The following is a 12,943-nucleotide window of genomic DNA, read 5'->3' as shown; positions in this document are numbered from 1 at the left end:
TTTAGTTAGAGGATAATGTAACACTTTTCCCGTTACCCCCATAGCAGGAATGGTTTTACTGGTCACCTGTAGATTGAAAGGAGAGGTTATCACAGATCGGGCCGCCCCTGTATCTACAAGAAAAGTTTTTTTCCTACCAGCTATGTCAACTATCATTGTTGGTTCTTCACTCTGACTCTCAGTTAACCTCACTGGCTGTAGACTACAGGTATGACCTGACCCCTAGCGCTGACTATTGATTTCCCGCGCAGCATTTGCTGCCGTAATATGCGCGGGTAGATGTGAGTCTTCTAGTCTATGTGAATCCCTCCTTGGAGGATATCTATGTGACCCACCCCTATGTGTATTGAGTCTTTCCTTTTTACAATCTTTCCTGTAATGTCCTTCCTCGTTACAGTTGAAACACCTGATCACTTTAGGTTTCTTGTTATATGGGTTGTATGCTGGTGGTCGTGTATGCACCCTTTCTAGAGCCTGTATACTTACCGTCATTAACCTATCACTTTTCTCCTCCCTTTTTCTAAAAAGGTTTTTGTCGTGTTCCACAGCAACTTCTCTAAGAGAATCTACCGTGCTGCCTCTCCAACCAGGGGTTGAGGTTTGTACTCTTGTTTTTAGATTTTATCTAAGGCCATCCATCAGTACCCCTACAGCTACCTCTCTGTGATGTGGGTCCTCACTTATGTTGGATATCCCAGTAAATCGTGTTATCGCTGCTATAGCTCTAGTGAAGTAATCTGCTGCTGTTTCACTATATTTTTGTTTAATGGTGAAAATCTTACTCCAATTTACTACTACTGGAAAATAGATGGCTAAGTGTTTGACAATTTGTTCTATATTCTTTTGGTTAATCTCATCAGTCAAGGTGTCATCTTCCTTCAACAAACAATCTTCAATGAATTTTTGTATGTTAGTATTGGGAGGAAGACACGCCCTCAACACTACACGCCAATCCTTATTGGTTGGTTCGTGGCCATTTCCTAAGTCTTTAACAAATTTCTGACACTTAGCCAACTCTTTTCTAGGATCTGGGAATTCAGTCATAATGGAACGTAATTCTGATCTAGTCCAGGGACAATGCATTGTAACATTTCTTAAAGGAACTACACCATCCTTATCCGGTTTCCCATTGGGAACTGATATTGTGCGGACCGGGAACACACCCTCTGGTGCACTGACTTCAGGGGACACTACAGGATTTGCTGGTTCTAGATTTAGAACGCTTTCACTCCTAGTGATCACGCTACTCTCACCTATCTCAGCCATTTTCTCGTACTTGCGCTGAGCCTCTAGTACACTAACAGCATGGGCAATGGCCGAAATCACAGTGGGTTCATCTTCACTTTCAGATACACTTGATTTAAACTGGCTTAAAACAGGATACAACTTAGCAATTTTTCTATTTTCAGTTTTAACAACGGCTGTACTTACCCCTCCCGCCACATAAGGTGGCGGGGGCGCGCTTGCGCTGAGTTCACCACGCTTCTCAATGGTTACATCCGCCTTGCGTGTGCTTTTCGTCATGCCTACTTCCGGTTTGCATTCCCTGCTCTGCCACGTGTTACCTTCCATTTGCCACAATTTTAAACAATCATTATGTTTATTCCTCACTTTCGTTGAGGTAATCAACCATACTTTATCTTTTACAGTATTTAGTACCTCTGCATTAAAACTTCCTATTGTTGGGAAAGGCCTATCACAAGCTTTGGTCATCTCGACCCACGTGTCACAATACACAGTTGCGTATGCACCATATTTCTTACACATGAGAAACCTCGCTGAACCAATAGGGCCTTCCTTAGGCAGTACACTGACCATCTCTAGCGTATGCTTAGCACCCATGATGAACAATATACCAACTCTTTTGCTACAATCACACCTTGAGATCTATAATGCTCGGTGAACGTATTTCCTTTAGCCGCGTTCACTCGCTTTTCTCGCACCCGGCGAGGATCCCTAATACAGAAATATCACTGTGGGCCCCAAGGGCTATCAGCTCCTCGATACCCTGGCTCAACCACAAAATCTGCTCAGTTTATTATAACTGGGAGAACAAAGTCAATACAATCAACCAGCCTTTCCAATATAATTTCTCCTAGCTGCTTCACCAATCCGCACTCAAGATGCGGTTAGATCGCACTGCCTACCAATACTAATTATTAGCAAACCTTGCGATCTCTTGGTAGCGCTTTTGCGAAAAAACACGTTTTCGCATTCGGTATACCTGCCCTGTATACCGTCCTTCAATTGGGCAATCCGCCTCGTCATACAGCAACTGAGTACAATGAATAATGAACAGTGTATCTACGTTACAACATCACACACTATACACCTTTTCTGCGCAGAAAATCAAAAGTTCCCAACAATAGTAATAATGTCTCAGAGGCTTTCACAAGTAATTATACTATACATGTACAATAACTATCAAAACGATTGTTTAACCACGTGGAAAGTCTACCGGAAGTTCACGTACGCACAGCAGGAAATACACATACGCTAAGTAATGCAATACAGTTAAAACGCACAATGACAGTAAAAAGAAACAGTTTTCTCTTTTGTCCCTAGGTTCTAGTTAGCGTGCCCTAGATAATGCAAAACGGACATTCAGTTTCGCAACACAGAGTAAAATTCAGGTTTTGAACACCATGCGTTCTTACCCGTTTATGACGCGTCTCCACCCTTTGTTGAGGAACCGAAATCCGTTGGTCTTGCGTATCATTGGCAACGAAACCTCCAAAGCTCACGAGCCCCCAAATTGTTATGTGCGTATTGTCGCTAACCAATAACGATTGTCGAACCTCGATTTGTGTTTCCAAAGCACAAAGATTTATTCGCAAATAGTAGAATAAATATGCTCAAGCGAAGTAAGAGTAAATACAGCCGTTACTTATCGCAGGCGCTCTGGATCCAGTGCAGTCATTCAATCCTGAAGTCTGGGGACAAGATGTCTGCACTCTGAATCACAAGCTGCTGCTTATATACACAATCAAATACAGTAATACAATGAAGATGGTATAGCTTGCATCTAATTGGTCCAGGTCTCAGGAATGTCCAAGGGGTCGTCAATCATTGGCTGGTTCATCCTAAGGAATCCAAAGGAGGGGGTCATCTCTGCAGGGGGTATGCTCTGCTCTTCCCGCCAGGATTCCTTAGTCTTAAGTAGTTCATAATTCCCTATCATTCATAACTTGCGTATGCACTCTGCGATTCCCTCGCAGAGTGAACCAAACAGTAGGATATGTAACAAGGTTCATTATGATACCACTCATGATGTTATTCCTTTAACCCGTTCCGTGTATTTCACTAATATGCATGTAACTCTGATATAAAATATAAATACTACTATATTTCGACATAACTGACTATGTGTTGCAACTACCATTAATGTGTACTATTGTATAAGTATGCGTGTTTGTGCGAATGTATGGTAAAAAAAACAATTACTGTTGCTGCCACGTGTAGTGGATGCGTACGCCCTTTCACGCCGTAGCGTGCCCTTGTACGTCGATGCGTACCGTACGCATCTTTTCAGACAAAGACAACCAAGTTTGCTAGACTTTAATTGAAATGACTTTATCCAATTTGCTGACTTCGACACTAGTGAAGGCGAAGAGTGAAATAGAACTAGCTGGGTCAGGTGTGCAGCAATGTAGTACTTAGAAATATTTGGAAGACCCAGTCCACCCTCCGAGGTCCGACGATGAAGCGTGCGAGCTTGGACCCGTGGTCGTTTACCTGCCCAAACAAACTGCGCAACTTGTTTCTGAAGGGTTTTTAGTGCCAATGAGGGGACCCGCATAGGGACCGTCTGAAATAGATAGAGAATTTGTGCTATTAGATTCATCTTTACGGCTGTCATGCGACCTAACCAAGAGATATATAGCTTATCCCATTTCTCAAGGTCTTGTTTAAGAACACTCAAGAGCCAAGGAAAATTAGCTGTATATAGCTGACTGCATTGACTTGTCAAGTAGATTCCCAAATATTTCAGTTTGTCGGTTGCCATCTAAAATTCGTTTGCCGTTTCAGAGATTCCAGGAGGTGGGGCGTTAAGTTAAGAGACAGGATTTCATATTTGTCCATATTGATTTTAAAGTTAGACAACTAAGTTCTTTCTGTATGGAAAGGAGTGAGGTAAGGGGTCACTGTCAGTAAGACATCATCCGCATATAAGGAGATCTTATAATCGGTCTTGACCGCTTGGATTCCTGTGATTGCTTCATTGGTCTGAACTCGAGAGGCTAATAGTTCCATCATTAGGGCGAACAATAGAGGGGAGAGCGGACATCCTTGTCGAGTGCCATTAGCAATTTGTAACACCGGCGATGCAGCTCCATTAGCCCATACAGTAGCAGAGGTATTGAAGTACAAAGAAGCTAGCCTAGTCATAAATTGACCCTCAAAGCCCATTACCTCAAGAGTGGCTCTCATGAAGGGCCAGGAGACCCTGTCAAAGGCCTTTTCTGCGTCGAGGGAGACCACCAGAGCAGGGGTGTGCTTCGAGTTAGCTGCTTCAATGAGATTGATTGCTCGCCTTGTATTGTCCGATCCCTGTCGAGCAGGAATAAATCCCACCTGGTCAGGATGGACCAGGGCAGGGATCACTTGAGCCAGCCCGTTCGCAAGTAGTTTAGCAAATAGTTTTAGGTCTACATTCAGCAGCGAGATAGGTCTGTAGCTCTCACATTAACTAGGTTCACCACCTTCCTTAGCTATAACAATGACATGTGCTCTGGTGGTATCCCTCTCGAAGCTTTCCCCATTTAGCACTGCCCTGAAAAGTGAAAGAAGCATCAGTGCCATATCAGGCGCAAATTTTTTATAATACGATGCAGTGAGCCCATCTGGTCCTGGTGAGGCCGAGTTTCCAAGTAACTTGATAGTCTCCTTTATCTCTTTCATCGTAATGTCCGCGTTGAGTATCGACAACTGTGCTTCCGTGAGACAGGCATCCCCGCTTTCATTTTAAAATTGGCAGCCGCCCGTATAGTTTAAAATAAGCAGCCCCTGTGTAGTTTAATATAGGCATCCCCCTAATTTTAGTGTGGGCAGTCCCCACCCCCATAGTTTAGAACAGACAGCCATCCCTCATAGTTTAGAATAGACAGCTCACCCCATAGTTTAGAGTAAGCAGCCCACCATAGTTTGGAATATGCAGCACCCTCCACATATTTTAGAATATGGCAGTATCCCCCATAAATTAGAATATTCAACATCCCCCTAGTTCAGAATAGACAGCCCACCTAAAGTTTAATATAGGCAACCCCCCTATAGTTTAGTATAGGCAGCTCCCCCCATAGATTAGAATAGGAGGCCATTCCCCATAGCTTAGAATAGGCAGCATCCCCCATAGTTTAGAATATGCAGCCCCCACCATAGTTTTGAATAGGGAGCCACCCCATAGTTTAGCATCGGCAACCCCACTATGAAGACAGCCCCCCTTCCTTCCCTCATATCACACAATATATTAAGACCTCCCCACTCCCTCATACATTATAGGAACATGCACCTCTTTTCCTCACACATTATAGCAGGCCCTCCTCACTATAGATTAATATAAGCAGCCCCCCTATAATTTAAATAGTTTAAAATAGAATGCCTCTCCTATAGTTTAATATAGGCAGCCTCCCTATAGGTTACATTAGGCAGCCCCCCCATAGTTTAGAATAGGCAGCCCCCCCATAGTTTAGAATAGGCAGCACCATCCATAGCTTAGAATAGGCAGCTGCCATAGATTATAATAGGTAGCCCTCCCACAGTTTAGAATATTCAGCGCCCTTATAGTTTAGAAAAGGGAGAACCCCCATAGTTTAGAGTTTGCAGTCCCCCCCATATAGTTTAAAATAGGTAACATCCCCCATAGTTTAGAATAGGCAGCAAACCATAGTCTAGAATATTGAGCCCCCCCCATAGTTTAGAAATGGTTGACCCCCATAGTTCATAATAGGCAGCCCCCCATAGTTAAGAATAGCCAACCACCCCTCACAGTATAGAATAGAAAGCCCCCTATGGTTTAGAATAGGCAGCCCCCCCATAGTTTATAATAGGCTGTCCCCCCATAGTTTTGAAAAGCCAGTATCCTCCATAATTTAGAATAGGCAGCCTTCTCCCATACTTTACAATAGGAAACATCCACCAAACTTTATAACAGGCAGCAAACCAAAGTTTTGATTAGGCAGCCCACGCACAGTTTAGAATAGGCAACCCACCAGAGTTTGGAATATGCAGCACCCTCAACATATTTTAAAATATGGAAGTATCCCCCATAATTTAGAATATGCAACATCCCCATAGTTTAGAATAGGCAGCCCCCCATAGTTTAGAATAGGCAGCCCTCCATAGTTTAGTATAGGCAGCCCCAACATAGTTTAGAGTAGGCATCCCCCCCATAGTTTAGTATAGGCAGCCCTCCCATAGTTTAGAATAGGCAGCCCCCCATAGTTTAGTATAGGCTGCCCTCCCATAGTTTAGAATAGGCAGCCCCCCCATAGTTTAAAATAGGCATCCCCCTATAGTTTAGAATAGGCAGCCCACATACAGTTTAATATAGGCAGTCCCCTATAGGTTAATCTAGGAAGCATTATTATAGTTTAATATAGGCAGCCACTCTATAGTTTATATAGGCATTACCCTATAGTTTAATATAGACAATTCCCCTTTAGTTTAATATAGGCAGCCACCCCATAGTTCAGTATAGGCAGCTTCCCCCTTAGATTAGAATAGGAAGCAATTCCCCATAGTTTAGAATAGGCAGCCCCAGCCATAGTTTAGAATAGGCAGACGCCATAGATTAAAATATGCAGCCCTCCCACTTTTTAGAATATGCAGCCCCCTGATAGTGTAGAAAAGGGAGTCCCCCCATAGTTTAGAATAGGCAGTCATCCCCCATAGTTTAGAATAGGCACCAAACCATAGATAAGAAAATTGAGCCCCTCCATATTTTAGAAATGGTAGCCCCCCATAGTTCAAAATAGGCAGCCCCCCATAGTTTAGAATAGGCAGTCCCCCCATAGTTTAGAACAGCCAGCATCCCCACATAATTTAGAATAGGCAGCCCCCTCCCTTACTTTACAATAGACAGCATCCCCATAGTTTGTAACAGGAAGCAAACCATAGTTTTGAATAGGCAGCAACCCCATAGTTTAGAATAGCCAGCATCCCCCATAGTTTATTATAGGCAGCCCTCCTATACTGTAATATAGGAAGCGCCCCTATTAATTAATATAGACAGCCACCTCTATTGTTTAATATAGGCAGCCCTCCTATAATTTATTATAGGCAGCCCACTCCCTATAGCTTAATATAGGCTGCCCTCCTATAGTTTACTATAGACAGCCCCCCTTTAGTTTAGTATAGGCAGCTCTCCCTATAGATTCGAATAGGAAGCCATTACCCATAGCTTAGAATAGGCAGCATCCCCCATAGTTTAGAATATGCAGCCCCCACCATAGTTTTGAACAGGGACCCCCGACTCCCTCACACACTATAGCAGGCCCTCCTCCTCATAGTTTAATATAGAATATATAATTTAAATTAGTTTAATATAGAATGCCACCCCATATAGTTTAATATAGGCAGCCCCCTCTATAGTTTAGAATAGTCTGCCCCCATAGTTTAGAATAGTCTGCCCCTCATAGTTTAGAATAGGCAGCCTCCCATAGTTTAGACTAGGCAGCTCTTCCACCCATAGTTTCAAATACGTAGCTTCCCCATAATTTATAATAGGCAGCGCCTCCACAGTACAGAATAGGTAGCCCCACATAGATTAAAATAGGCATCTTTTCCAGGGATAGTTCAGAATAGACAGACCCCCCATAGATTAATATAGGCAGCCCTCCCTATTGTTTAATATAGGCAGCCCTCCCTATTGTTTAATATAGGCAGCCCTCCCTATAGTTTAACGTAGGCAGCCCCCCTATAGTTTAATATAGGCAGCTCCTATATAGATCAATATAGGCTTCCCTTCCATAGTTTAGAATAGGCATCATTTCCACGGATAGTTCAGAATAGGCAGCCCCATCATAGATTAATATAGGCACTCCCCTATAGTTTAATACAGGCAGACCCCCAATAGTTTAATATAGGCAGCTCCCCTATAGATTAATATAGGCTGCTCCCCATAGTTTAGTATAGGCAGCCCTGCCCCCCCATAGTTTAGAAAACGAAGCCCCCCTATAGTTTAGTATAGGCAAAATCCCCAATAGTTTAGAATAGGCAGCATCCCCATACTTTAGAATTAGCAACCCACCCACAGTTTAGAATAGGCAGCCCCCCTCACAGAGTTTAGAATAGGCAGAATCCCCCATAGTTTAAAATAGACAGCCTCCCCCCATAGTTTATAGTAGCCAGCCCCCTCCATAGTTTAGAATAGGCAGGCCCCCATTGAAAAAAATAGGCAGCCCCCCACATAGTTTAGAATATGTAGCTATACCCTTAGTTTAGAATAGGCAGCCCCCATCCCATATTTTGCAATAAGCAAAATCACACATAGTTTAGAATAGGTAGCAAACCACAGTTTAGAATATTGAGCCCCCTCCATAGTTTATAAAAGGTAGCCCCCCTCATAGTTTAGAATAGTCATCCCCCTATAGTTTAGAATAGGCGGTACCCCCATAGTTTAGAATAGCCAGCATTCCCCATAGTTTAGAATAGGCAGCCCCCTCCTATACGTTACAATAGGCATCTAACCATAGTTTAGAAATGGTAGCCACCCAACATTGTGTTTAGAATAGGCAGCCTCCACCATATTTTTGAATAGGCAGCCCAGACATAGTTAGAATAGGCAGACCCCCCGTAGTTTAGAAAAGAAAGCCCACCATAATTTAGTATAGGCAGCCCTCCCATAGTTTAGTATAGGCAGCCCCTCTGTTAAGGCAGCCCCCCATTCATTTTAAAATTGGCAGCCCCCCGTATAGTTTAAAATAGGCAGCCCCTCTATAGTTTAATGTAGGCAGCCCCCACCCCCATAGTTTAGAACAGACAGCCATCCCTCATAGTTTAGAATAGGCAGCCCACCCCATAGTTTAGAGTAAGCATAGTTTGGAATATGCAGTACCCTCCATATATTTTAGACTATGGCAGAATTCCCCATAAATTAGAATATGCAACATTCCCATAGTTTAGAAAAGGCAGACCCCCCTAGTTTAAAATGGGCAGACCCCCTATAGTTTAATATAGGCAGCCCACTCACTATAGCTTAATATAGACTGCACCCCTATAGTTTAATATAGGCAGCCCCCCCCATGTAGTTTAATATAGGCAGCCCCTCCAATAGTTTAGAATAGGCAGCCCCCACTATAGTTTAGAATAGGCAGCCCCTCCATAGTTTAGAATAGGCAGACCCCCATAGTTTAGAATAGGCAGCGCTTCCACCCATAGTTTAGAATACGCAGCACACCCATAATTTAGAATAGGCAGCCCCTCCACAGTAAACAATAGGTAGCTCCCCATAGAATAGGCATCCCTTCCACTGATAGTTCAGAATAGGCAGTACCACCATAGTTTAGAATAGGCAGCCGGACCCATACCTTAATATAGGCAGCCCTCCCCATAATTCAATATAGGCAACATCTCTATAGTATGATATAGGCAGCCCCCTATAGATTAATATAGGCTGCCCCCCCCCATAGTTTAGTATAGGCAGCCCCCCATAATTTAGAATAGGCAGCCCCCCCTATAGTTTAGTACAGGCAGAATCCCATGTAGTTTAATATAGGCAGCCCCCTATAGTTTAATATAGGCTGCCCCCTCTCCCCATAGTTTAGCATGGGAAGTCCTGCCCCCCATAGTTTAGAATAGACAGCCCCTCTATAGTTTAGTATAGGCCGAATCCCCTATAGTTTAGAATAGACAGCATCCCCCATAAGTTAGAATATGCAACCCCCGATAGTTTAGAAAAGGAAGCCCCCCTATAGTTTAATGTAGGCAGCCCACTCCCTATAGCTTAATATAGACTGCACCCCTATAGTTTACTATAGACAACCCCCACTATAGTTTAATATCGGCAGAACCCTTTCAGTTTAAAATTGGCAGCCCACCGTATAGATAAAAACAGGCATCCCCCTATAGTTTAGTATAGGCAGCTCCCCCCATAGATTAGAATAGAAAGCCATTCTCCATAGCTTAGAATAGGCAGCATCCTCCATAGGTTAGAATAAGCAGTCCCCCTATAGTTTACCAAGGCAACCCCTCTATAGTTTAGAATAGGCAGTCTCACCCTATAGGTTAGAATAGACAGCCATCCCCCATAGTATAGAATAGGCAGCCCCCCATAGCATAAAATAGGCAGCCCCACTTTAGTTTAGAATAGGCAGTCTCACCCTATAGGTTCGAATAGACAGCCCCCAACAGTTTAGAAAAGGGAGTCCCCCCATAGATTAGAATATGCAGTACCCACACATAGTTTAGAATAGGCAGCCCCCTCCCAAAGATTACAATAGGTAACATCACCCATAGTTTAGAATAGGCAGCAAACCATAGTTTAGAATATTGAGCCCCCCCTAGTTTAGAAATGATAGCCCCTCATAGTTCAGAATAGTCATCCCCCCATAGTTCAGAATAGGCAGCTCCCCCATAGTTTAGAATTGGCAGCCCCCCTCATAGTTTAGAATAGGCAGCCCCACCATAATTTAGAATAGGCAGACCCACTATTAAGACTATTAAGACAGCCCCCCTCCCTTCCCTCATATCAAACAATATATTAAGACACCCCACTCCCTCACACATTATAGCAACATACACCCCTTTTCCCTCACACATTATAGCATGCCCTCTTCCCTATAGTTTAATATAAGCAGCCCCCTATAGTTTAAATAGTTTAATACAGAGAGCCTCCCCTAGAGTTTAATATAGGCAGTCCCCCTATAGTTTAGTATAGGGAGCCCCCACTATAGTTTAGGATAGGCAGCCCCCACTTTAGTTTAGAATAGGCAGCTCCCTATAGTTTAAAATAGGCAGCCCCCCTATAGCTTAAAATAGGCAGCCCCCTATAGTTTAATATAGGCAGCTCCACCTATAGTTTAATATAGGTAGCCCCACCTATAGTTTAATATATGCAGCCCCCACTATAGTTTAATATAGGCAGCCCCCACTATAGTTTAAAATTGGCAGCCCCCCGTATAGATTAAAATAGGCAGCCCCCCCCCCCGTAGTTTAGCATAGGCAGCCATCCCATATAGTTTAGAATAGGCAGCCCCTCATAGTTTAAAACAAGAAGCTCCCCCATAGTTTAGAATAGGCAGCCCTACATTGTATAGTATAGGCAGCCCCACCATAATTTAGAATAGACAGTCCCCTCCCATACTTTATAATATGCAGCATCCCCCAGAGTTCATAATAGGCAGCAAACCTTAGTTTATAATAGGCAGCCCCTCCATAGTTTAGAAAATGTAGCCCTCTCACATTGTATTTAGAATAAGCAGCCCTTACCATAGTATTGAATAGGCAGCCCGCCCATAATTTTAGAATAGGCAGCCCCACTATTAAGACTATTAAGACAGCCCCCCTCCCTTCCCTCATATCACACAATATATTAAGATTCCCCACTACCTCACACATTATACAACATACACCCTTTTTCCCTCACACATTATAGCAGCCCCCCCTCCATATAGTTTAATATAGGCAGCCCCTGTCACTTTAATTTAGGAAGCCCCCCAATAATTAAATATAGTCTGCCCCTCTTTAGTTTAATATAGGCAGCCGTGCCCCCCAATAAGTTACAATAGGCAACCCCCCACCCCCGGTAGTTTAGAATAGGCAGCCATTCCCCATAGTTTAGAATAGGCATTACCCTCTTATACTTTACAATAGGCAGCCCCACATATTGTGTTTAGAATAGGCAGCCCCCCATAGTGTAGAATAGGCAGCCCCCCCTTTTAGTTTAAAATAGGTAGTCCCCCTATAGTTTAGAACAGGCAGCCCCCCCATATTTTAGTATAGGCATCCCCTCATAGTTTAGTATAGGCAGCCCTCCAAATCATTTTGAATAGGCAGCTAGTCACTGCCCCATTGGAGCTTATAATCTAAATCCCCTGTCGAAGTCAGCAAATTGGATAAAGTCATTTCAATTAAAGTCTAGCAAACTTGGTTATCTTTGTCTGAAAAGATGCGTACGGTACGCATCGACGTACAAGGGCACGCTACGGCGTGAAAGGGCGTACGCATCCACTACACGCGGCAGCAACAGTAATTGGTCTTTTACCATACATTCGCACAAACACGCATACTTATAAAATAGTACACATTAATGGTAGTTGCAACACATAGTCAGTTATGTGGAAATATAGTAGTATTTATATGTTATATCAGAGTTACATGCATATTAGTGAAATACACGGAACGGGTTAAAGGAATAACATCATGAGTGGTATCATAATGAACCTTGTTACATATCCTACTGTTTGGTTCACTCTGCGAGGGAATCGCAGAGTGCATACGCAAGTTATGAATGATAGGGAATTATGAACTACTTAAGACTAAGGAATCCTGGCGGGAAGAGCAGAGCATACCCCCTGCAGAGATGACCCCCTCCTTTGGATTCCTTAGGATGAACCAGCCAATGATTGACGACCCCTTGGACATTCCTGAGACCCGGACCAATAGATGCAAGCTATACCATCTTCATTGTATTACTGTATTTGATTGTGTATATAAGCAGCAGCTTGTGATCCAGAGTGCAGACTTCTTGTCCCCAGACTTCAGGATTGAATGACTGCACTGGATCCAGAGCGCCTGCCATAAGTAACGGCTGTATTTACTATTACTTCGCTTGAGCATATTATTCTACTTATTTGCAAATAAATCTTTGTGCTTTGGAAACACAAATCGAGGTTCGACAATCGTTATTGGTTAGCGACAATACGCACATAACAATTTGGGGGCTCGTGAGCTTTGGAGGTTTCGTTGCCGATGATACGCAAGACCAACGGATTTCGGTTCCTCA

The sequence above is a fragment of the Mixophyes fleayi genome, chromosome 4, assembly GCF_038048845.1.
Source record: "Mixophyes fleayi isolate aMixFle1 chromosome 4, aMixFle1.hap1, whole genome shotgun sequence".
Taxonomy (NCBI): Eukaryota; Metazoa; Chordata; class Amphibia; order Anura; family Limnodynastidae; genus Mixophyes; species Mixophyes fleayi.
This window is presented reverse-complemented; position numbering follows the sequence as displayed.